Below are 27,302 nucleotides of genomic sequence, written 5' to 3' on the forward strand. Positions count from 1 at the left end.
CTGCACAGGCAGCTGAGCAAATCATCACAACTTTTATTCAAAATAAAAGTAACTAAAGTAAATAGAAGTACCCAAAGAAGCTTGTGTTGTCCGAATGTTCTTTCCAGTCAAAGTGTGGTTGGTTTTAATGTTTCAAAGTAGAATATCAGACACAGCTATTGATCTATACTCTGTTGGCATCACCTGGTGACCTAACTAACAGACATAGGAATCACACTTTGACAGGCCAGGAAATATATGAAGAAAAAAAAAACTATCCACACACTAGATATCAAAGCATTTTTGAAAGTTTTGTCCATATCTGCTAACAAAATAAGGTGACTTCTTTAATGGATAACTTAGCTCTCAAGTTCCTCACAATGCGATCAAGTTCCTCAATGGGACATGGCACATTCCGGTGATGCGATGCAAGTGCTCCAGCTGATGCAGAGTCTGCAGTGCATTGCTGCCTGTGGGCTGCGGCATTGCAAGCAATTAAAGTCAATAGCAACGCACAACATTTTACATTTTGGCGTATCTATGGTGCGCAGATGCAGATATTTAGATGACATACTTCCTGTCCAGTATAATACACATGACTGAACAGTGCGACTGGGAGTAAAGATTCTTGCTTTTGTGGATGACCAGAGATAAGCAATCTTCTACTCTGCAGTGAAAATATTTATTTAACCACTGGTTGACCTAAGCTCGTTTAAAACCGGGCTCTAGGTCTCTCTCTCACTGCTGCAGGTCAGTGTGCATGCGTGCGCTCCCGTCCGCCACGCGCACTACGGCTACAAATGCACAGCAGCCAAAAAACAAGGACAGGAGGATGACGCAGGGACAGCTAGGTTTTATTATATAGGACGGTATGACTTTTCATGGCAGGTGCCTAGTTTGTGTACAAGGAGAATATTGTGTCCGATTGGACAGTCCCATGGGAAGGAAGGTAGCTGCCAAGAGACGTTATATGTTCAGGCAGACTCCCAGACTCTACGATGTTTACTCCCATTACCCTTAGTAAGAGCATATTTTTAATTAATCTAGGGCAGCCTGTAACTAGTTTAACCTATTAATGGCCACTTGACATCCTGTTTGACCCTGTTAATGGCAACAGGACGTTTTAATAAGTCGCTCGCTCTCGCTGTGGCTCCGCATGTGTGCGCGCCGCTCCCACCGCCGTTTAACATCGGGTATCCGTGTTCAGTGCCACACAATGCCTGGAATGAATGGACGTGACCGCGATCAGCGGCCGCGTCCATTCATAAAACAGGAAGTCATCACAGTTTAGCAAAATGTAAAAAAAACAAAAGTGAACACTTCCTATGAAACGGGAATGTGTTCACTAGTGCCATCTTGTGGCCAAAAAGTAAAATTACACATACAGGCACATACATACACTTATACACAATATTAATAAAATTAATAACTTACACTTCCAAAGCCCCCTCCCCCCCGGAAAAAAAACACTTAAATAAAATAAGTTTAAAAAAATAAAAAAAAACATAAATAGTTGTTTTAGGGACTCAGCTTTTATATTTTATGAGGGAATATTACTATAACTTTACTACATAGGGGCTTGTAATTACGGACTGGACAGAAAACAGAAAAAGAACACCTATATTTCAAAATAATATATTGTCTCCATACATTGTGATAGGGACATAATTTAAACGGTTTACTAATCGGGACAACTGGGCAAACAAAATGAGTCAGAATTAACCACAGAAGAACATTTAATTTTAAAACTATAATGGCCGAAAACTGAGACATAATGATTTTTTCCATTATTTTCTTATTTTTCCTGTTAAAACACATTTAGAATGAAAAAAAATTCTTAGCAAAATGTACTACCCACAGAAAGCCTAATTGGTGGCAAAAAAAAAACGAGGTATAAATAATTTTTTTGTAAAAAGTAGTAATAAAGTTATTAGGGAATAAAAGGAAGGAGCACTGACAGGTGAAATTATCTCTGGTCCACTTTGGGGTGAACTGGTTAAAGATGTTGCAACGGTATTTGTCATTAATTCTCCCCTCCCGATATGCAGAGAAGTAGCTATGGGTGGGCAAGAGGGGACACATGTCCCCGGGCACAGCACTGTAAGGGGGCTTAGCACGGCCACTGCACCCAGGAGGGCCGGCCCTAGACTTTTTGCCGCCTGAGGCAAATTTTAAAAAAATTGCCACCGCCGCCCCTTCCCCCCCCCCCCCCCCCCGAGAGGGGGGGGGCACGCTCTGGGGGGCCGCCGAACTGGAGGGGTAGCTGGCAGGACGGGGGTATTGGGCCAGCGGCGGGGAGGGGGGGGGGGGTCGGACCCCCCCCTCCCTCGCCTGGGTCCCCCCGTCCTCCGCTCCCTTCCAGCCTAAATAGACGCAGCCGAAGTGTAAGAGGCACGGGCGGGGAAGACACTCACCTCTTCCTAGCGTGCGCTCCACTGACGTCACTTCCTGCAGCGTCCTGCAGGAAGTGATGTCAATGGAGCGCACGCTGGAGCGAGGAGGAGGTGAGTGTCCTCCCCGCCCGTGCCTCTTACACTTCGGCTGCGTCTATTTAGGCTGGAAGGGAGCGGAGGACGGGGACTCAGGCGAGGGAGGGGGGGGTCCGACGCCCCTCCCCGCCGCTGGCCCAATACCCCCGTCCTGCCAGCTACCCCTCCAGCTCGGCGGGCCGGCTCCCCGCACCCACGGACGGGCGGGTGCCGCACTGCCGCCCCTGGAAATTTGCCGCCTGAGGCAAAAGTTTCACCCCGCCTCATGAGCGGGCCGGCCCTGACTGCACCTCCACATGCATGAGAGGCGGCTCGCTGGCTGCCCGCTTATCTGCCACCCTATGCAGAGAAGCGCAGAAGCGTTAACAGCAGCAGAAAAAGCAGGGCATGTCTGCATATCTAAAGAGGGGCACATCTGACTATGTATATGGGGCACACCTCACTATCTAAATGGGGTATGGGGGGCACATCTGGCTATATATATATATATATATATATATATATATAATATGCACATCTGTCTATCTAAATGGGGGCACACCTGGCTATTTGAAGAGTGGCACATCTAGGTATCTGAACAGGGGAAGGGGGCACATTTGGGTATCTAAACAGAATTTGTACATTTGACTTCACCCATGACCACGTCCACATTCTGATGTGTGGTCATGCACATTTTGTCCAGGTGTGGGCGCAAAACGGTCTTTGTCCCTGGGCGCTGAAAACCCTAGCTACGCCTCTGCCAATATGCTGCATTTGCCTTCTTCATTTGATATTATAGGAGAGATGGAAAGCTTTGGGTCACCAAATACACCAAAACTGCTTATAAAGGTAAAAAAAAAAAAAAGAAAACACAAAAGAAACTTCTTTGTACAAGATACTAAGCCTTTTTAATAAAGGCCTTCTAGTTGTACAAAAGTGAAAAAACTGAGAAATGTCAACCAGTGGAAAAGTCATTTCCCAGCATGTTAACATCACTAGCAAGCAATGCCCAGTAGCACAGTAATGAAAGGAACAGGAGCAGCTTGTGGCTTGGCGCTTTCTTCTGAATGAAATACTATGACTCATGCAAACACTATTGTATGGAATTCCAGAAAATATGACACACTCACATTATAGACACTAAGACAATGTCAAGCTAGGAAAATGTTAACATGCACATCATTACACAAAGTAAGTAGAATAATTGGGCCTGATGCCCTAATCAGTGGTAACATTGCTCTGTGCAGGCAGCACACAGAAATGTTACCATTACTACTGCCAGGCTTGGATTTACCTCAGAGGAGCCTATAGGCACAGATGTTCTGGCACCTTAGACTCCGCCCTCTAGGAATAAACAAACCCCTGCTGAACCGCACCGCAAGTGTGCTGGCTGGCCCAGCTGTCACTTCTCCCTTACTTCCCTTGCCTATAATAGGTAGCTACAGGTACCCCTTAGTATTAAGTAGCCAGACATAGCCTCAACATTAAGTAGCTAGGGTTACCCCCAAGAATAAAGTCGCTAAAGGATTAAGTAGCTAGAGGTGCCCCTGACTGAAGGGAGATCTCATCAGTTGAATGCCGAGAGCAGGCTGAGTAATCTCGTATTTACTATCTCATCAGGACTCTTCATAGGGAAGGAGGGAGGGAGACACTCGGGGAGGGGAGTGAGCCGCTTTACCATCATCAGGCGCCTATAGGCACTTGCCTACAGTGCCGTATGTTAAATCCGGCCCTGACTACTGCTGACAATGTAGTGCGAGTTGCCCGATTCGCGTGAGCCGCGTTACCTGAGTAATTTCGCACTATGCTGCCAGCAGTAGTAATGGTAAAATTCCTCAGAACAACCAATTATCGCTACCTTTAGGTTTGTTGGCATTCTTTGCTTAAAAATCACTCCAGTTATATCAAACGCCTATTTCAATATGTTTGTAGTTGTGGAGAACTCCATATTATATGCCAGAAATCAGCATTACGTGGGTGACACTTAGGGAATTGGGATTGGGAAAAATAAGCCTTCTCAGGTAATGTGATTGGAGTCAGATAGGTCTCATGAGCAATATTCAGGTATAGTAGTACCAGAAGTGCTGTCCTATTAGTAACACACTCTGTTTAATAATCATCATGTATGCATAAGGTGCATACACACATCCAGTCTGGATTGGCCAATATTAACACTTCCATGTGGTATGAGAACTTGCCTGCACAATCAGTTCATAGTATTCAAAAACCTGACTGCATACTACATGGAAGTGGTAAAATTAGCCAATCAACACTGGATGTGTGAATGAGGCTTTAGGCCCCGATCATAGTGATGCTTTGCAGTGTGGTGTAACGGGTTCCTGCACTGTAATGCTACGCCTATGCGACATTCTCAGTGTGGCAGGTGTGTTGCAGTATCATCTGTTGTGATATGATAACACACTGCATTCAGGCATATTTTTCCTTGACTATATACTTGTAAGGATCCCTCCTGTGGCGTGTTCTGTCAGTTGCGGTGGAAACGGACAGTTCTGGCTTGTCTGCCTGCATTCGGTTGTGCATTTGCAATGAGTCACATTGTCATTTGCAATCACTCTGCAGTTCTGGGATGCTGTCATCATTCCACCAATGGCATACTACAGCTGAGATGCGGCCAGATGGCCCTGGATTTCCTGCATGCATGTTGTTACATAATACTGCATGTATTTCCTATGGGAGTTCTTTGCATTCACAACCAGCTAGCAAATGGTAATCAAGCCAGCTCAGGATTGAATGATAACCATTCAGCTGTGTGGAGATTTGCATGCTTGCATCCATTGGTCGATGCCCGCATAAAAGTCTGTCTCCCCTTTTAGACATCGCCTATCATAGCGATCGCTATGCTGGTCTGCTGGGCACCGTGCTACTCTGTATAGTTCTGTAATTGTAGTTCAATGCGACCTTATTACTTGTGCTTTAGCTAGTTCTTGATAAATATATATGCAGACTTGCTAATATATATTTATCTGTTAGTTGAGCCGTTTATTATTTTTCTTATTATTGTGTATTGCCTAGTTTCCATGTCTGATGGATGTTCATTGCATCCGCGGTGGGTCAGTGAAGTCCAATATCCTGATAGCTTGGATTCTGCCATCACCACGTTGGTGACTAGTAGTATTCCTGCTACTCTAGTTCTGGGAACATAACTATAGGCTGCGGTTGCTATTAGTTATGTTCTTTCCTGTAGTTTTGTCTGTGTAGGATGCTTGCTGGTGACTGTTGTTAGCCTGCTTGCTCTGCTTCTGTGGACGTGACTGTGAGCTGTGGTTGCTACTAGTTACGCTCCAATCTACTCCTGTCTTGTACCTGTCTGAATATCTGCTATCGCTAAGGCAGTGCTGCCATTGTGTCTTACTTGTCTAGTTACACTACAATCTATAGTCCTGTCTTGTACCTGTCTGAGTGCTTGCTATCGCTAAGGCAGCGCAACATCGCACTGCGCTGCCACTGTGTCTTATTTGTAGCGATATCGGAAACCCAGAGCTGCAGTTGCTCTGGGCAGCCTGTGTAGCCTCTACCATTAATCAGCTAACAGTCTTGTTGCTCTGGGTGGTCAAAGTTTAACCCCCAAGCATTACACTTGTGATTTGTAAACAGACAGTATTGCTTATGCACACAAGCATTACAATACTTCACTGTATGCAATGCAGCTGTAATATGCTGTGACTTTTTTGCTCTGTTATACAGGGAGCGCAACACAATAAGGGCTTGTTCACACCTAGAGTGTTTTGGGGTTTTTTAAGCGCCAGCGATTTTTAAAAACACCTTTAAGTGTAACTGTCGGGCATAAAATCAAAAATCAATTTTTTATTTCTATCTGGTAAATAAGTAATACGGATGCTAACCAGGCAATCCAAAAGTTAAAATCTCTATTACTTTTCTTGTTTATAAATGATCATTCCCCAGTTTACCTGACTCTTATTTGGCACTTTTCCGCACAAAGGAAGTTGCAGGGCATGCTGGGTTGTCCTTTTTTGCTTCTGTACTGTAATGAATGCGGAATCGTCTCCGTGGTCAGCGCACCAGACGTGCGCTGACGCAGCGGATTTCCTCCACAAGCGTATAATTGAGGACACCCAGGCTAGGTGCTATGCACCTGCAGAGGGAAATTCCTGTCGGCAGGTGGAGCTGTGGAGTGCAGAGGAACAGCTCCTCTGCCCTACCACACACGCCAGACAGGAATTGTACGAAGGAAAGAAACGCAATCGCAAGAGAAGCGATTGAGAGTGAGCACAGAGACAGATTGTGTGTGGGTGCATAAAATTAGTCGCCAACCCGCGACTGTGCACACACCACAGCAGATAAGAAGCAGGAACGCGATCGCGAGAGGTGCGATCGCCAGACGTGACACAAGGTTACAGCAAGGCGGAGCACGAGAGTAGCAAAGGCACAGCAAATAATACAATAAGGAGATACGGAAAATAACAAACGCTAGCTAACCGCGAACACCGCACTCATTCGCAACAGTGCACGCGGTTATGCGCGGTCTCCACGTGATAAGCACAATAGAGACAAGCATACCTAACTAACCATTAACAGACAAACATGAAACAGAGGACGCGAGCGCTTGCTTAACGGTTACCTCACCGAGCCTCCAGCAAGCGCAGCAGACAAGACAGACACACGAAAACAGGGACAAGCGACAGAAGGATCCCCAGCGCTAGCGAAAAGTGGCTAGCGCGATCCCAGAAGACAGAACAGAAGGATCCCCAGCGCTAGCGAAAAGTAGCTAGCGCGATCCCAGGAGACAGAGTAACAGAACAGAAGGATCCCCAGCGCTAGCGAAAAGTGGCTAGCGCGATCCCAGAAGGCAGAACAGAAGGATCCCCAGCGCTAGCGAAAAGTAGTTAGTGCGATCCCAGAAGACAGAACAGAAGGATCCCCAGCGCTAGCGAAAAGTGGCTAGCGCGATCCCAGAAGACAGAACAGAAGGATCCACAGCACTAGTGCAAAGAGACTAGTGCGATCCATAGAAGATAATAACAGAACAGAAGGGCCTACCAGTAGCAACCGCTGCTCTGGTTAGCACCCCACAGACAGACAGAACAGGCAATACAAACAATACAACCTGACTGGGCTAGAAGGGGAGCCTAAAGCAACCCCCAGGAATTAACTAAACTAGATAGCAATGGCTGACACTCCAGCAGTGTCCACCAGGAACAGACCATGGAAGGGAAATGTCCAGCAAAGCATTCTAGGAGCAGAATGCTTTTATAGTGCCAGTCATCAAAAGAAGGCAGGTAACGGATTTGCATGACTAATGTATGCAAATCCCTCAGCAACACAAGCTGCACAACTGACAGAAGGTCTCCTTTCCAGAGTCCTGCAGCAAGCAAACCTAAACAATGGTCAAAAGGCTGCCTGCCTGCGCAGGCAGCTGAGCGGATTCTCACATGTACATTAGTTAAATCTGAGGGGAAATAAAGAAGCAAAAAAAAAAAGACAACCCAGCATTCCCTGCAACTTCCTTTGTGTGGCAATGTACCAAATAAGAGTCAGGTAAACTGGGGAATGATCATTTATAAACAAGAAAAGTAATAGAGATTTTAACTTTTGGATTACCTGGTTAGGATCCGTATTACTTGTTTACCTGATAAAAATAAAGAATTGATTTTTTATTTTATGCCCGACAGTTACACTTTAAAGAGAGTTTGAAGCCAGAATAAATCTCGCTTCAGACCTCATAGATAGCAGGGGCATGTGTGCCCCTGCTAAAACGCCGCTATCCCGCGGCTTAACGAGGGTCCCTTCACCCCCAAATCCCCTCCGTACAGCGGGGGGAGCGCTTCCGCATTGGGGCAGGGCTAACCGCCGCAGCCCTGCCCCACGCGCGTCTGCCAGACGCGTATCTCCGCCTCTCCCCCGCCCCTCTCAGTCTTGCTTCACTGAGAGGGGCGGGGGAGAGGCAGCGATGCGCGTCTGATAGACGGCACTGAGAGGCAGGGCTGCAGCCATTAGCCCTGCCTCCAGGAGGAGCAAAATCACAGACCAAGTTGGTCGTGAATTTTGCAAGGGGGGGACTTGGGGGTGAAGGGACCCCCGTTTAGCCGCGGGATAGCGGCGGTTTAGCAGGGGCACACATGCCCCTGCTAACTATGAGCTCTGAAGCGAGATTTATTCTCGCTTCAGAGTCTCTTTAAGGCTCCCTGCACATTGCAAATCCAATTTGCGATTCCGATTTTGATTCAGATTTGCAATTCCGATTTTCCCTGAATGCTATCAACATAAAGATGCAGCATGCAGTAACGATTAAAAATCTGAATCGCATGTAAAAAATTATTTTTAAAAAAAATCGGAATCGCTTGCAGTGTGCAGGGAGCTTTAAAGCGGTTGTGCAATGATTTCCTATGAGAGTGTTCACATCTGAGAGGATTGATTCCGATCCGCTCACCAAAGCGCTGCCTGTACCATTTTCGGGACAATTTGCTTCAATGGAAGGTATAGAGAAATCGTTAAACGCTTGAAAAAGCGATTTGTATAGCAATTTCTCCAGCACTTTAATGAATAAATACATGGCTATCATTCATAAAGCATTTCCGCATGCGGAGATGCTTAATACCGGTGACTTTACCGACCACTCTGCAAAATCCCCATTCATAAAGGCTCTTTCCGCATGAAAAGCTGACAGAGCGATACATTTCCGCCTTGTGCGGAGTTTTTCTAGATTTATCTAGAAAAAGTTACAAACACGTCCATTCATAAAGATTAGAGCAAGCGGTATGCAGAAGGAAAATACCGCTTGCTCGACAGTAGCGATAGGCGGGCGGATTACGTGTAAATGAATGGGACGGACCTCCCAAGCAGCATCAGACAGAGGAGCGCACGGAGGGAATCGGGCAGCTTTTATCTTTCCGCATGTCTTCCGCCACGCTACCGCCAGCTTCCTCCAGAAAACCTCCGCACTTCTACCGCAACAGGCAACTTCTTTATGAATGACCACCCAGAAGTCTTAAGTACCGGTTGCGGAGAAGAACGGTGTTTTCCCGCACTACCGACTGCACCTTTATGAATGATAGCCATTGTATTTATTCATTTCCGGGCAAAAAAGTTCACTTCCTGACTAATGTCAGGATGTGAAAAAACAGAATCACTCTGCAAAAGCGCTTAGAAAAGCGATTTACAAAAAAATTGCTAACGTACAGGGAAGTGTCGGGAGGCACTAAAAAAAAAAAAAAAAATCACGCACAAAAATGCAAAACGCAAGTGCTGTCGATTTATGTTGTGAACAAGGTCTAAATGTCCCTCTGTGAACATGGCCTAAGACTTTTGTCATCGGACAGGATTGTTCATGATCACTACAGGTGACGATCCAGTGTATGCACTGGTGTCCCCTGACCAGGCCCACCATCAAAATTCATAAATATTGTGGGCTCCATAAAAAGTACACTTCAAGATCCAGCTGAAAGATGAAATTCTATGCCTACCTCCCCTTGGGCTCAGTACCAGAGTAAAATATGTTCCCACTGACAGCACCTCTGCACTTTTTGCCCACACTAGTCAATGGCAATCAGACCTGCTGGAAAATCATGCTCAACTGCTATTTACCACTGAAGCTTGCTCCTGCCCATCCTCACCTATCATAGGGCCAGGGCTGGAGCTACCATAGGTACCTCCCCAGGGACTCTGCAAAGTCTGTTAAGTTGGGAGGTGATTGGGGGAGGGTCAGCAGCCAGCTCAGGGGCCCAGGGGGGAAGTTTGGCTGCAACAAAGGGCCTCTAATGATGCTTTTTGGTCGAGGGGGGGGGGGGGGGGGGGGGGGCCAGGCTAATTTTGCCCTAGGGCCCCATTGTTACTTGAACCGGCCCTGCATAGGGCAAAACAGATTGCCTGGCAGAGGTCTAAGCAGCCAGGTTGTACAGTGATGTTCACCCAAAACGAACAATAATGGTGGTATTGTGCCATCAAAGATGTGTGCCAAGCTTGACTGCTAAAAAAACATTTCTAACTTGTGCAGCAGGAGCCAGTGTAGATATCAGCTGCAGTTAGAACAGGAGAGGTCAGGGTGTGGGAGACAAGGTGATGATCAGTGATGTCACGCTGAAGCTTGGAATGGGGACTATGTGGCAGTGCTGGAGCTTCCACTTCTCCCTCCACCTCTTCTAGCAGAAATGCTGAGTTCTGACTTGTTGTCAGGCTCCTCCCAGCCTAGCTTATTGTACTGAGTGATCTGCAGTAGGAGGCCAGTGCTCACTCTGCTGCCTGCGCTGCTCGGACCCTGCTCTCATCTGGTAAGTGGGACACCTTCCTTCATCGTTCCCAATCATCTGATTACAGGCGTCATTTGCATGCAGATTTACGTAAGATCTGGTGTGACACAGTGACAGTGCTTTGCAAGGTGCTGGTTACTAATTAGTAGTGCCAGTGTAAACATTAAACGTTACGAGAGATGAAAGTCTGCTTTGTGCTGAGGATGGCCCCGGTGATCGGGGGATGGTCTGTGCTGTTTGTTGTTGGAGAGCAGAGCAGTGAACTGTAACAACCTGAGCGTGTAGTGCGCTCCTTGCATCCTGCAATGGGATTAATGAATGACTGCTTTGCAGCGCATCACGCGTTCACCTACTGACTGCTCTGTCGCAGCTATTCATTCACATGGGAACCTTACCATGCTTTGTGTCATTATGAGAGTGCACTGTCCTATGCTAGTCATAGTCTGGTCGATAACAGCAAGATAAAACAAAGAAGGTATAAAAGGAATTGCTGTAGGCAGAACAGGGTATTTTGCACAGCTGATTAATCTGCCTAATCATTGGCCTTCTGATTAGTTATCTGCAAAGTGAAGGTATGTACACACATCCAATTCTGATTGGCCAATTTTATCACTTCCATGGCATGTGGCCTTTATACTACATGGAGGTGGTAAAATTAGTCAATCAAATTTGGATGTGTGTATGTTCACTTGTGTTCAAGTCAGGACAATTGATGCTCTTTGGTTCAAGAGAAACTAAACTATCCTGTCAGATTTCACATCACTAATGGGAAGTAATTGGCCGCTAGTCTAGTTTAGGGGACCCAGCAGATAACATCATAGGGAACAGCTGTCTAATCACAGTACCATCTTACAGCACAAAGCATTGTGATTGGCCAAATAGTGTGGGCGTATTTTACTAGTACAACCTATTGGAAACCAGCAGTTCGAGAGGGTGCCGTCCACCTAATCATGTTAGCTGAATTTCCCTATTGTGAGATTTCCTGCTTGGTCCCCATAAAGGAAACCAGTAAAATAAAAAAATGTATTACCTAGGGCTTGCTCCAGCCCTCTTCAGGCTGATCAACCCCTCGCCGTCTTCCCAAGCCATCAGGATCCTCAGCTAGACGGCCCGGTAAGTCCGTCAGTTGGAGAGTACCGCTCATGCACGCCATCACGCTCACGTCGCCGGGAGAGGCCTGTGCAGAACGCTCCTGATTTACAGGAGCACAACTCATGGTTTTCTGCACAGCCTAATGTGCTCCTAGCTTCAGTTGAACTGCTAATACTGTCCTGCCTGATGGACCACAACGCTATGCAACATCTCTCCTCCTCCTCATGGACGTATCCCAATATGCCAAATCACCTGTTCAATCTATAGACTGCCCAGAACTGATCAAAAGCTAATCAAACTGGTATTTAGCAAATTGAATAAAGTTTATTGGATGGGCTAGAAAGGAATGGGCTCTATTCTCAATGATTTTCTGCATGTGGAAATGCACTTGCGGTAAATTCCCGACTGAGAAAAAAAATCTTGACATTCACAAATGTTTACACATTACCCGCATGCGTAAAAAATGCGGTAAAAGTCGGTAGTTTCCGCAAAAAAAAGAGGCGCCCTATTTCTGACTTAACTACTGAATTTTTATCACCTGCTAGTACTTTGTGATATATTTCGCTTCCCATTGACTTAAATGGAGTCTGAAGCCTTGAGTGCTGTGTTTGCTGGACTTTAATTTTTTAATTTTTTTTTTGGACAAGTTTTTTTTTTTTTTATGCAACTTTTTTTCCGCATGATTTCCGGATGTTTACTATGTCATTACGCATGTTTCCCAAAAATGTTTACGCATTGTTCCTGCATGCGGGAAACATGCGGAACATTTTTAGTGTATGTGGAAATTTTTTGGTGTTTTCCGGAGGCGGTAAGTTTACGACCAAAAAAACATTACCGCACATGGTTTTGTGAATAGAGCCCGTTGTGTTTAACCAACCCAAATTAATTGAAGGTGACTGTACTGTGGATAGAAAAGTGTGTATGACCAACTTTTTTAGCGTATGTATTCCTTCTGTTGTTTTCCAGTGAAATGTAGGAGGAGTTTTGCACATCTTGAGAATACCTGCTATTTTTAAACTTTCTCTAAACTTTAGTTCTTTGGACAGGGTAATATTTAGTAAGGTTACACCTTGGTGAGTCAGATGTATCGTTTTGTTTTTTTTCTTTGTATGTATACATTATTCTGTAGTGTACAATAGAAACAAAGTAACTCATGTAACCTTTCTTGTAAATACATGCTTAGATAATAACTGGAAAAGCAGTATCCACTGTAGGATTTTTGTTGTGTTCTTAGTCAGATGATGATTCAAATAAAACAGTTAAGTCAAGGAAAAATCTTTATAAGAACATGGGTGTTTTTTCAGTATATTTTAAAAATCAAATCATTGTTCTTAAAGCAATCCTGAAGTGGTTAAAACAATGTATAAGGCCTCATTCACATTGTTAACGCAGAATAGCCGTGTGATTGGAATGCAACACATGATCGCAAGCCATCTGCACTGCTGATCTCATTCACTACAGTGATTATTGGTCAGCACAGTGCTTGGCTGAAAAATGCATGCAGCAGTACTATAGCGAATTGCACTGCTGCGCAGCACATATGAGCTAAACTTCAGAAGGGCTGTCTATGCACTTCTGACGTTTTTGCATGTCGCACAGCAACGCGTATAGTATGAACGAGGCCTAAAAGCTAGATACTTAACTTGCCTCATTAGTGGGAAGACTCTGATCCAGCACTAGGCCCCTCTATACCTATTTGATCTAGCAGGTTGTATAGGCTTCCTCTAGCCAGGAGCGTCCACACTGGGCATGTGTGAGTAAGATCTGTGTATGCCCAGTAGAGGGAAGTAACCATGCAGGGAGGAGAAAAATATGCACAAGAGCCTCCTTATACTGGGTGTGCACAGACCATTCTCGTGCATGCCCAGTCTGGATGCGCTCATTCACAGCTGCACTCCCAGCCAGAAGAAAAGGATTATAGATTATCCAGAGGCTTCTCACTAATGATCATTTTTTTTGTTTTTTTAAAGTACTTTCCTTTTTTTTCTTTTGTTTTGTTTAAAGAGACACTGAAGCGAAAAAAAAATGATGACATTATGATTTGTATGTGTAGTACAGCTAAGAAAAAAAACATTAAGATCAGATACATCAGTCTAATTGTTTCCAGTACAGGAAGAGTTGAGAAACTCCAGTTGTTATCTCTATGCAAAAAAGCCATTAAGCTCTCTGACTGATGCTACGTACACACATGCGACAACGATCGTTCGTTGAGAACGACGAACGAACTTTTAATTGATGAAAGAACGACCTAAGTAAAGATAGTTTTAAAAGGTGTGTAACGATCTGATCGTTAGAACGAACGTTACATTACGTAAAGCAACTATTGCGCCTGCGCATAAAAATGAGAAGTTTCACAGAGAAATAGTGAAATGCGCATGTCAAGCCTAGTACGAACGACCGTTTTCAACGATGTACTACTTTTGCAAACGATCGTCGTTGGTTAAAATCCGCCGAGACAGAACTTTCTTTTGTAGCGATTTGGCTCGTTCGTCGTTTGCCTTAATAGTCGGTGGTTCGTTTTTTGTAACGATCGTCTTTGGTAAAGATCGGGGAACGATCGTTACAAACGACTATAGTCGCATGTGTGTACGCACCTTAACTTGGTCGTGGAGAGGGCTGTTATCTGACTTTTATTATCTCAACTGTAATTGAACTGTTTACTTTTTCTCTGCTAGAGGAGAGTTAATTACTTCACAGACTGCTCTGAAAGACTCATTTTGAATGCTGAGTGTTGTGTAATCTGCACATATTATAGAGTGATGCAATGTTAGAAAAAACACTATATACCTGAAAATAAAAAATGAGAATATTTTCTTTGCTGCTAATCTTCTAGTAATTCTTCATAGTACACAACCAATTCACTATATCATATTTTTTTTCCCGCTTCAGTGTCTCTTTAAAGGGAACCTAAACTGAGAGGGAAATGGATGTTTCCTTTTAAACAATACCAGTTGCCTGGCAGTCCTGATGATCTCTTGAACTGCAGTAGTGGCTGAATCACACACCAGAACCAAGCATGCAGTCTGACTTTAGTCAGAGCACCTGATCTGCATGCTTGTTGAGGGGCTGTGGCTAAACGTATGAGAGACACAGGATCAGCAGGAGAGTCAGGCAACTGGCATTATTTTAAAAGTAAAAATCCATATCCTTTTCAGTTTGTTTCCTTTAAAGGACAACTGTAGTAAGAGGGCTATGGAGGCTGCCATATTTCCTTTTAAGCAATACAAGTTGCCCGGCTGTCCTGCTGATCCTCTGCCTCTAATACTTTTAGCCATGGACCCTGAACAAGCATGCAGCAGATCAGGTCTTTCTGACTTTTTTTGTCAGATCTGATGAGATAAGCTGCATGCTTGTTTCAGGCATTATTCAGCCACTACGGCAGCCAAATACATCAGCAGGGCTGCCAGGCAACTGGTATTGTTTAAAAGGAAATAAACATTTTCCTCTCACTTCAGTTGTCCTTGGAGAGGAGATCGTATATTTCGTATTTTTCAATATAGAGTTTTAGATCCCGGGAATAAAATGGTTCAGAGTGGTGCGGCATCATGGCAGTTTTGTAAGACGACTTGCTGCACAGCAGTGCACCACCTAGGGGACATTCACAGTGGGCTGCGTGTATTGCAGTTTACTGGCATGTAGCATCATAACATGCTGCATGCAATGCATTACTGCAAAACACACATGGTAACAGAGCCATACTTTTCAATGACTGTATGCTTCACTGCCTCTGACGCAACATACCGGTAAAGTTCCAGGCCGTTTTCCCTTTCTGTTGCATTCCTGCTGTTACAGGAAATGCAATGCAATGGCTACTGTGAACGTAGCCTAAAGCCTGGCACACACTTTCAATTTTGATTGGCCAATCACTGACCAATTTTACCACCTCCACGTAGCATGAGGTTCAACAGATGTTGAATACTATGAGGAGATTGAGTAGGTAAACCCTCATATCACATGGAGGTGGTAAAATTGGTCAGTAATCGGCCAAACATAATTGAAAGTGTGTACCAAGCTTTAGGCTAAAACCTGGTATAAGCATCCAGTGTTGATTGGCCTATGACTGCCAAATTTTACCACTTCCATGTAGCATGAGTAGGGATGATCACTGAGATGCAAATTTTTCCCAAAGTTATGCAAATTTTTATGCAAATGTATGAATTTGAAAACGGACCAATCAATTTTTGCCTAGGTTTAAATTGATTGGTCCATTTTCAAACTGCATATATTTGCATACATTTGCATCAACTCTGAAAATGTGCATATCTGTGATCATCCCTAAGCGTGAGGGCCAACAGATTAAAGGTGGGTACACACGTCAGATAAAAGTCTTTGGAAAATGAAAGATCACAGATTAATTTTACCCCCTTCCATGTAGTATGGGAGCCATACTCTACACAGTCTATTCTATGGAGCTGAACTCCCCATCAGATAAAATCTTTGCAAGATGCTGCACACAAAGATGCTGTACACATGAAACAGATCATTATCTGCAAAAGATCAGTTCCTGCAAAAGATCCATTCCTGCAAAATGCATTCATAGTCTATGATATCTGCAGATCTCATACACACCTTGTTTAACGGACATTCATCTGCAGATCAGATCCATCAGGTTGGATCTTCAGATCTGCAGATAATGGTCTGAAAGAAGGAGAAGGAGCAGGAATGATCGGCACTGCAACGTACATTTATTCTTCAAAAAGTACATTTATTCTTCTCATACTACATGGAAGGGGGTAAAATTGGTTTGTGATCTTTCATTTTCCAAAGACTTTTATCTGACGTGTGTACGCACCTTTAGAATACCATGAAAAGAATTTGTAGGTAAACTCTCATACTACATGATCAAATTGGCTTAGTGACTAATTTGGGTGTCGTTACAACAACTCGGAGGGGGAATAACATTACCACCACCTCCAAGTTTTCTAGCCTATTTGTGGCTAGATTGATCTAGCCACAAGTAGCCTTGCAACTATTATTGTTATTATTTAGTATTTTTATATAGCACCATCATTTTCTGCAGCACTGTACAGAGTATACGGTCTTGTCACTTAACTGTTCCTCAGAGGGGCTTACAATCTAGTCCCTACCATAGTCATTTGTCTATGTATGCATCGTGTAGTGCATGTATCATAGTCTAGGGACAATTAAGGGGGAAGCCAATTAACTTGTCTGTATGTTTTTGCCTTTTCCTACAAGTCCTCTTTCAATAAATAATTATTGAGCCAGCCCAGAGAGGTCGAGCAGCAGAGCACAGTGTAATTTTAAAAGGCATTTTTATTGGCCCGAGGAAGCGGGCTCAGACCCGTGAAACGCGTTGCCTGTGCTTTATTAAAAATTCTTAGTCTAAGAATTCCGTCTCTGAGCCAGGAAGCGCCGCTGCTGCCTTCACTGCCATTGGGACGGAGCTACTGTTGGAGCGCAAGGAAGCCAGTAACAGGAAGTTCGGGCATCAGCTGACCAGGGGATCACATGGTCAGTTCCCATCCACGCTGAGCAGAGCATTATCGCGCTCCTGGATATCGGGATTACAGCAAGATTGTATTTTGCACAGAGAGAGAGGTACTAACCACACGCATGGCTGGAAGAGGTACTGTATTGCTCCTTATTCTCATTACATCGGCTGGCCTGGCCTGTTGAGGTGACAGCACAGTTGCAGGAAATGCCATTTCATATTTACTGTCACCGGTGCGCTGAGGTATTACTGTTTTTTACCTTCCTCCACTTAGCCGTACCTGCCGGTGGTAAGTAAATAAACAACAACAAAAAAAGTGCAGTTTTCGAGAACAGCATCCTAGGGGCCAATTGTACTTATTGGCAAGCAGGGGGAATTAATTCTGGGCATCAGGGCTGCCCAAATGGAGGTTTGTATACTTGCCATCAGCAGCGCAACTTTGAGAGGGAGTGTTGAGTTTGGGAAACAATGGGCTCAGCCAGTGCTCCAGACTGGCTTGGCTTTCCTGTCCCTCAGAGAAGCTCCAGTTTGGAGGAGGGATAATCTAAACTACCTTATCTGTACATTTTTGGGATGTGCTAGGAAACAGGAGATCTGAACCAGGGACCTCAGGACAAGAGTACCATCATCTATGCCACCTTAATACTCTGATTCCCTGCTCCAGAATAAGTATGCTAATTCATTGTACTGACTGCTGTATTCAGGTTTCAGGTGTGTTACTTGGACAATTCTGAAGCCAAAAGCTGGGTGCAAATATAAAAAGGGGGAGGAGAGATATCAACCTTTTATAGGATTTTAGATGCCAATAAATGTATATAATTTTAATGTAGGATTTGTGTGTGTAGATGACCAGAAGAATTTTTGATAATGACTACCTCGTGAGTTCGGAAAATCATACATCTGCAGTGTGGATGCAGGAAGGCGTTGGCCAGAGAGATTGTAAACATTAGCTTTTTTTTTTCTTTTCTTTTAGATCAAAATAAGTAGAGTATTGGAGTATTGTGAGTCTGCCCCCCTCCCAACAAAAAAATACCCTTCTCTTTTAAATTTGTAAAGTTTTGAAGTACATATGAAAATCCATTTCCCACGGCCGTCTAAGTACTGGATTTGAAAATTAGAGGGAGGATTAAACCACTGGCTGGGTGTGCATGGATGAGACAAATCCCTCACACACATTACAGCTTGTGAGAGGTTAAGTAGCTTCAAGCTCATAGAGTTAATTAGGCTTTGGTTCAGTTCCATTGTTCTGGCTTGTGGATCTTGTTGAGCCTTGTCAGTGTTGCAAGGCCCTCACGTATTTTAAAACAAACTTATCGCTAAAGTCAGACTATACAGACTTCAATAGGATATAGTCCATAGCAGGACTTTCTGGTGCAATATTCTGGGTACCTAAACTGTTGTGTGCACGCAGTTGTACTACTGCATGCCAGATAGTATGGAGACAGCAGAAGGATAAAGAGAGATGGGGAGGGGTTAAGGGTCAGGGATGCATGAAAGAGTAAAGGTACATTTTAAGGTTCATACATAAGGTACTCTTGACTAATGGTGGTCAAGTAGATGCAAATTTTATGCAGCTTGAAAATGAACCAATTGAATTTTACCTCAGCAGGATTTGATTGGATCATTTTTAAGCTGCATACATTTGCATAAAAATGTGTGTCACGGACGGTTGCGGGGCCGCAGGCGCGTCCTGTAACCGCCCGTGAAGAAAAGCGATCGCACTCGATTCTCTGCATCGATTGCGCTTCAAATCGATACAATCTGGGTTGAGTGTGTAGGGGCAGCTGGAGTCTTTTCCCAGCAGAGAGGTAGCATCAGCCGAACTGCAGGATGGCTCTTTTGATATGCTAATGAGCCTGGGCCCAGAGAGTCCCTGGCTTCAAGCTGTGCTGATGGCCCATCCATCAGGTATAGACCATGACAGAAGCAATCTAGTTGGGAGAAAAGTCAGACCCTCCGGCTCCCTCCCAGCAGGGGAGCTGACACCTAGCTAGCTGCCCAAACTTCAAAGAGCCTTTGCCTGGAAATGACCTGCTATCAATCCCAAATGTAGATCATATTCCATAAACGGCTATATGTATCATATTTTCTGTGTTGCCAGGCTGGCAGACCCTCCAAACTAACAGAGCATGTAGGGCCCGGTCTGGCGTTGGTTCTGAGAACATTTCAGAACCTTCTGAGGTAAAGACTGCCCGTTAGGCAGTTCAACAGTGCCCTAATGATACCACAGGGGTCCCACCCCTCAAGTTTGGTATCGGGCTGCTGGGTACATCGAGGCAGACCTGAAAATATTAGTAAATCTGCCCTGACCTGTACGGTTCTGTGAGATAGAGCCCATATATGGTTAAGGCATGATTTCTGGTCCCCTAGGACAAGGGGAGGACTCATCTCATGTTCTAAGGGGGTGTGTGGGCCCGCCCTCACTCCCTCCTACTGAATCAGGGGCATAAGAATGGCAGAGGAGCCAAACTCAGTGTCCTCCACCCTGAAAACATCTTGAACTCATCGGTGCCAGCTTGAGGATATGCTGGCATCCACCTGGTCTGAACTCTGAACTTTGATTGAAACCCAGAACTCTGATTTTTCCCACAAAAAGGACATCTTTCCAGGAACTAAGTATTTTTCTCCCTTCTTTTATTTTTTATACTGGCTATTACTGTTTTTAATAATTGTTGATTTTAATAATTGTCTGTATATATTAATTATTTATATTGCGTGAATAAACGACTTTCTCCAAGTCATTCACTGTCCGCTACCCTGCTTATCAGCACACACAGAACTGATCCCGGGTCTCTGAAGATACGCTACTGTTTGTTTGTTGTTGGCTAGACAGAATACCGTGTGTTTAACCGTTTTATTCGCAGGACTAGTCAGTCAGTAAATCGGGTCCACTGGCCCATACCAGTGGTGGTGGCAGATACCGTGGAATCGTGTGTACGTTGTAATTACCCGTGTCTCACAGGCGCCCTTCTGGGTTGTCTGCGGCTAATTCTTAACGGTTCCTGCGCATTGACTGCGACCAGAGTTCGCACGATCTGTGCGCTGACACAGTTTAGAAGGCTAAGTGCGGTCAGCCACTAGGGCTCCTGTGACAATGTGCATACATTTGTATCAACTTGAAGTTATTTGCATCTACTTGACCATCACTACGCTTGACTAAAGTAGGCTGAGGTGGCCGATAAGAACTGTACTCCTTTTTTTTTTTTTTTTATTTTAACCCTCACTGATAAGTAATTACAGCCATAAACACTTTCCTGGCAGTACATGACTTCTGTGAGCAATAAAAAGGGTCAATAGTTCATACATGTTAGCTCTGGCATACTTCATTGTAGGTGTCATTGAGCAGAGACAATGAAACAGTAAAAACTAGATTTAAATATAACATAAAACTGTGGGATATATAAAAGTCATTTTTAGGAAGAGGAGGATAGATACTATTGTTTATCTTATCAGTTTATTTTCACATTGAATGTCCTTTAACCACTTAATGACATGCTGACTTATAAAAACGTCCTGCTAGAGCCTCTTAATGGCTCCAGGACATTTTTATAAGTCAGACAGTGCTGCTGCTGCCGCTGTGCGCGTGCACACTTCCGTGGGTGCACATGCGCGTTCCTGCGGGTGCACGTGCACGTGAAAATTGTGGGGGGAAAAAAAAGCCACACAAAAAAAAATGCACCTTTATTTCCAAACGATATATTGCCACCATACTTTGTACTAGGAACATAATTAAAATCTTGTCATAACCAGGACAAATGGGCAGAAAAAATATGTGGGTTTTATGTACAGTAGCAGTGTTTTATATTAAAACCATAGGGGATGAAATTGGAGAAATAGTGTGTTTTTTTTTTTTTTTTTTTTTTTCGTTTTTTTTTCCCTTGTATTTCCCTTTAAAATGCATAGAAAAGAAAGTAATTACTGAAAACAAATATTAACCCCAAAAAGCCCAAATTGTGGTGAAAAAAACAAGATATAGATCATTTCATTGTGATTAGGAGTGATTAAGCTATTGGCAAATGAAAGGGATGAGCACTGAAAGGTGAAAATCGCTCTTGTCCGTTAGGGTAAAAACCGCCTTGGGGTGAAGGGGTTAAAGGAAACCTAAACCATTCTTATGGTATGTCAGTGCTTACCTTTTTAAATATGAAATTATTAAACATGTTCGTCTGTTTCTCCTCTCCTCATCCTTTCTTTCATCTGTTCGGCCAATGTTGTTTTTGCCTAACGGTCCCTAAGATGGCGCTGCAGCCATTCTGCTTTCATTTCCAGAGCGGCTGACAGAGCGCAAATTCCCTTTCCCCTGCCCGTGCACTGTTTGAAGTGCACAAGCTTCTTGTAGTAGTGCACACGTCCGTCCAAACCTTCCATGCGCAGCCTGCGCATGACCACAAATTACAGGGGGATGGCTTTATTTACTGAAGCACGAACGCCTGGGGCGGGCAGAAGGAAGCGTGCAGTGACTGCCGCGATCACGTGAGCACGCGCGCATGTGACGCAAGAGGTGACGTGCGCGTAGGAGAAACAGCCGCGTGTCTGAATTTTGAAATAAAGGACACACATCGGCACTTAGACCCAGGAGGGTCATGCTGAAAGTCAGAGACTAGCACATCAACTGGCCAATCGGTGAAAAATGCTGAGGGGGCACCAAAGAGGGAGAAAGCAAGGACGGCACAAAAAAAAGAAATGATCAGATAACAAAGTTAGTGCCTATTTAACAACTACAATAAAGGGGCTGTGATTATTTTGGGGGAAATGATTGGTTTAGGTTTCCTTTAAGGACTGGGACCCACTACAAATCACAATCACTAATCATTAGTATTTGTAGTCTTTCACAGCAATTTTTGAGGGAATGTGATTTTTTTTTTCCTACATTCCCTAAAACTAAATCACTTTGAAAATGCTGCATGCAGCGCAAATGTGATTTGCTTGAAATCGCAAGCATTGTGATTTCCTTAATGGAACCACCCTCATAGGGTCCCACCGTTGCAGCATTGCAAAAGTGCTTGTAGTGGGCCCTGCTTTTCAAACACCTGAAAATAAGGAAAACAGAAGGAGACTATTGGAGTTTGGATGTAGGCACTATTTTAGGAGATAGGTGTATGCTATAATCCTTGGGGCGTTGTATGTAGCAACTACAGTTAGGATATTGGGCTTAGATGGAGGGGGGTTAGGCATTGGGCAACAATTAATTTTGAAGATATGGGGGAGGTAGGGTTAGACATTAAGAGGTGGTCGTTTACATTTGGGGTGAGATTACTAAGTTTGAAGGAGAACTACATCATTTAGGTATTGCCGATCAACAGGCAAGGGTACCGGGTGGGGCAGGGCCTTAGGGCACGCAGAATGGATGCAGAAAAACTGATTCCAATTAATCCCTATGGGCCTGTTTCCACTAAATGCAATTTTTCTGATGCAGATTTTCCAATAGGCATTCATTGGAATCAGTTTTTCTGCATCCAATCTGCGTGTAGTAGAAACAGGCCCTTAGTGTTAAGGTCCGTATACATGCTCAATCAAACCGCCTGATTGTCGTCTGATTTTGGTCTGTTGGACGACAATCAGGCTTGTGTATGTGTGGCATAATTACGACTAGACGAGCAACTGGATTGCCCGATCCATTCGGTGGATAAACTTACACTATTGTTATGCTGATATCATGCAGTTGGCCGTGTGTGTACAACCTAATTTGCCTGATGCACTTGTTTTTAATGCTGCCATATTGTGCAGTCCATCATTTCACTTGTGTGTGCAGTATGTTAATGAGTTTGTCATTCATTTGGTCATTGTGCGCAAAATACAAGATGTGTAAACAGTTTTTCGTGGGTTTGGTCATGTCATGGTGTTGGTCATGCACTTTGTTGGATGTGTGTATGTACATTTAGGCATGGGGGTGTTTTAAAGTTAGGCACCACCAGGGGAGTTTTAGGGTTTGGCATTGGCAGGAAGGGGGGGTCCTTAGGGTTGGGGAGCATCAGGGGGAACCATATTAGGCACCACCAGGGGAGTTTTAGGGTTTGGCATTGGCAGGAAGGGGGGGGGGGGTCCTTAGGGTTGGGGAGCATCAGGGGGAACCATATTAGGTACCACCAGAGTGGTTTTAGGGTTTGGCAGTGCCAACAGGGATTGGTTAGCTTTAGGCATCAACAGGAAGGGCTAGTGTTAAAGTAAGGTTAGGTCATAGTAAAATATCAGTAAAGATTACCAATATTTTTACTGCTGAAATTAACTGGTAGAATATCAGTAATTTTACCGATATTCTACTAGTGGCTATCTCTGGAGTCCTTTTTATCGGGAGCCCTTTTAACATGTACGCTAAATTCCCTACAGAATTCAGTGTACCTGAGAGTGATGTGTGACGAGATTATTTTTGTATATATACAATCTCCAACAGTTTTATTTGAGGTTTAAAAATGTAAAATGTAGATCTGTTTAATTTTCTCTGCTCAATGGCACAGTCTTTCAAGTGTCCCAGAGCTAAAATTATATAAGCTACAGGTAGTCCCCGACTTACGAACAACCCGCCGATACGAACGGCATGGATTCTGTGTTTCCATGGGAACAAGTTTAAAAAAAATTTAAAATTGGAATTGTAGTTTTTTAGAAAACCGATTTTTAAAAATTCAAAGAAAAAATGGCTTTTAAACTTATATAAACGGGCACAGAGTGCAGAGGTGTCACAGAGGGGGACACTGGAGGAACAGGGGGCACAGAACAGATTCAGGTTAAGAACGAACCTATAGTCCCTATGTCGTTCGTTAACCGGGAGCTATTTGAATTGATGTGTTATCTAGGAGGATTTATACAATTATCTTTAAGTTTATTTTTACCTCAGGTTTACTTTATTCGAAACATTCAGGAAGTACAGCGTGTGCTCAGATGCTCAGAACACCCAGCTCTGTCTCATTAGGCAATATCGTGTATGTCAGAATCCAGGAATCCCTCAGGAGCGTGACTGCTGTATTGTCAGACCTGGATTGTGTGATTAACATAAACCAGCTAAATGCATCTCTACAAACCTTCCCACTGATGGTGTCCTATTACAGATTCCTGTCTTGTTCCAGTTTCCCATTCATATTTACATGTGTAGTCACCATCCATCACCTAATTTACAAAGCAAAGTGAGAATGGTACTTCTTCCCTTGGCACCAGCAGTCCTTGTACCATTCTGGGAAGTAAGGCAGTCTGTCTCCTCCTATTAAACCTTCCCTATTTTTTTAGTATGTGCACTGCTACTGCTGTTCCGGTCTTTAGAGCTTGGAGAGGAACACTGCTGCCTTCTGGAAAACAAAGTTAGTGCTTACTTAACATGCATGGCATGACTTCTTTACCACGGTCAGATTGCAAAATAATTCAGCAGGCCTATGCTTGGTGTTTTCCATTACTTGGTTTACCACAGTTTAGTATCGCTGCCATTTATGATAGAGCAATCTATACCATAGCAATGTTAGTTTTGATTCCATTTCATAGAGACAGTTCAAGGCATCAAAGTACAGGGGGTTCTTGTTTTATAGATTTATATTAATTCCCCTATAGCATACATGTCAAACTCCGGCCCATGGGCTAAATCTGGCCCTCAGAGCCATTAAATTTGGCCCTCAAGTGGTTACCCCACTTTGCATTAAGTTTGGCCCAATCTAGACCACCAGGCAAGTTATATTGGAGGTGAAGCCCTGGAACAGCTGGGAAGCCATATGGGTGATGGAAGGGGAAAGCACTAGACACCAGGGAACTGTGCAGGGGAGGGAGAGGGGCCACCTAAGAACTTTATAAGGGAGGAAGGTGGCCAGTAGAAATTAAGGTTGGCCCGTGACTAGGTCCCAGTGTAACATTTTGGCCCACTTTGTATTTGAGTTAGACACCCCTGCCCTATAGTAACAGTATCACATTGCTGGTGATCTGGTGAAATGTGCACTTATGTTACATCTGACCTGATTATAACTTGCAGATCTTGTCTGTTCAAGCTGCAGCCGTACTCTAGTCACAGAGAAACCTACCAGGATTAAAATGGATTTGGAACTAATGGCTATTAATGAAGGTCTATTTTAAGATTGCTTGGTTTTTATAAGTGGTTACCGTAAATAGGATTTTAGTGTTTAGGTCCATTTCACACAAGCAGATGGGAGGCTGAACTGCCCAACAAGCCTGTAGTTCCCACGTGAAAGAGGCCTTAGGGCCAGTTCGCATGGATGGCTCCCAGCGGCTCATTTTGTCACAACCAAACGCTTTTCTTCTACTGCCCGACCTCACATATTTTTGGCACAGCTCAAATTAATTGATGGAACTAAATCAGGAAAGATGTGGTTCTTCAAGTAGGACACATTTTGCTATTTCTCCGTCCATGCTAAACACTGGCATGGATATGACCCCCGAGGACAGGGGTTGGTGCAGCCCTGCAATAGGTGAAACAAAAGTGTGTTTCTTCCATCATGGAGGAGTCACAAGTTCATTTTCATGTTTGCAGGCCTCCACTGAGGGAATTCTATGTACCAGTTTCTTTTCACTTTTTATTAGACTTAGTTTTTTTCCCCCCTCGCAAAAAAAAGAATTTGCTTTAAATATTATTTATGGCTGATAAATCAAGCTGGTGCCTCGCTGGATGTTTTCCAGCCATCTTATTTAGCCGAGTTGCTCCAAACTCTGTAATGAAAATGTGGGGACACAACCTACTTTGTCTGTGGTGAGTCCAAGCTGAAGTGGGGTTGTCCAGTAAGACTAAGGGCCATGACACACTAGAGAGAGTTTTGTGGGTAGTCTTTCATTAACTTGCATTAAAATCGCAGCGCCATCGTGGCTATTTTGCTGCGACTTTACGGTTATTTAAAAAACAAAAACGACCCGCAAAATGACCCTCTGCCTACTTACATTGACTCCGGCAGCTAGCTATAGACTGGTATGGGAGCTACCTATACAGGGCTTTCTCTCTTTCTACGTACACTGGGGCTCTCTGGCTACCTATACTGAGGGGGGTACTTCTGGCTACCTATATGGTGGTCATTACTGGCTACCTAACTATACTGGTGGGGGGGGGGGGGCACAAAGGTGCCTTATAACTCTTTCTTTGGTGGAGGGGGCACCACAATTTTGCCATGGGGCCCCATGATCTCCAGCTTAGCCCCTGACTCAACAATAAAGTATGTCATGTACTTTATTTATCAAAGTATTACAAAGCAGAGACGTAGGAGGCAGCATCATTTAAAGCAAGCTCCTTTGCTCCTCCACTCCTCCACCCCATTTTCATCAGGCAATCTTGCAGAACCCCGGGTAATGAATTGCGTACCACCTTCTGCTTGCTGACTGTTTCACTCCTATTATGCTGTTCCATCTGGCATCATCTATGAGAAGCACCTTTAAGTGGACCCAAATTAAAAATACAAGATTTCAGAAATAAAATCTATTTTCTGAATTATTATAATAAATAGCAGCCTTTTTTCAGCTGCACGATGACAAATATAAAATATTTTACATTTATTGGAGGAACCCCTCCCTTCCTTTCATATTGCAGGGACAGAATCCGGCAAACTGGTGGAGTAGGTGGTGTCCGGCAAAGGAGGAATTGCTAATGGCTGCCACCTGTATAACCCTAGTTATGAAAAGAGAAGGGTGAAAAGCATGCACTGAAATGCTCATAGGCTTGGAGTGTTTATTTATCCTTGTATGTGTCAGAGTGGTGCAACTAAATATTTTGAATTAAAAAAAGTTTAGTTTGGGTCCGCTTTAAACAGTATGTGGTTTGTTAATGTATTGCTCATACAGCACTTGTACATGCAGTACTGTTATTGTTTCAGGTGTGTTCTTGCTTTCTTTTATTATTACACAATGTTCCCTAGCACACTCTTTTCATACTAATGTCTATTCTTTTGTTAACATTTAAACCGCTTCAGGCCTATCTCAGTATCACACAATTCTCCATAAACTTTATTCTTTTTAAAAGGAAAACCTAAAGCCCAAGGTTGAGATACGGTAACTAATTCACAGTAGGCAGCAAGACAACATTTAGGGATGTTTTGAGTGGGCGGTATATTTTTTTGTATAAAGTAAAAAAAATTGATATTTAAGTAATAATAATAGCTATTAAATATTTTAGTA

At 43.8% G+C, this 27,302-nt stretch overlaps 1 protein-coding gene across 1 annotated transcript in view; it reads left to right on the forward strand.

The window, feature by feature from the left end:
• Positions 1-10,594: 10,594 nt before the first annotated feature.
• Positions 10,595-27,302, forward strand: part of CSRP2 (cysteine and glycine rich protein 2) — a 43,093-nt gene continuing 26,385 nt past the window's right edge. Inside the window, exon 1 of the mRNA XM_068276642.1 lies at positions 10,595-10,693. The gene's annotated coding sequence lies outside the window, so the exon portion shown is untranslated. The remainder of the gene's footprint in view (positions 10,694-27,302) is intronic.

The sequence above is a fragment of the Hyperolius riggenbachi genome, chromosome 3, assembly GCF_040937935.1.
Source record: "Hyperolius riggenbachi isolate aHypRig1 chromosome 3, aHypRig1.pri, whole genome shotgun sequence".
Taxonomy (NCBI): domain Eukaryota; kingdom Metazoa; phylum Chordata; class Amphibia; order Anura; family Hyperoliidae; genus Hyperolius; species Hyperolius riggenbachi.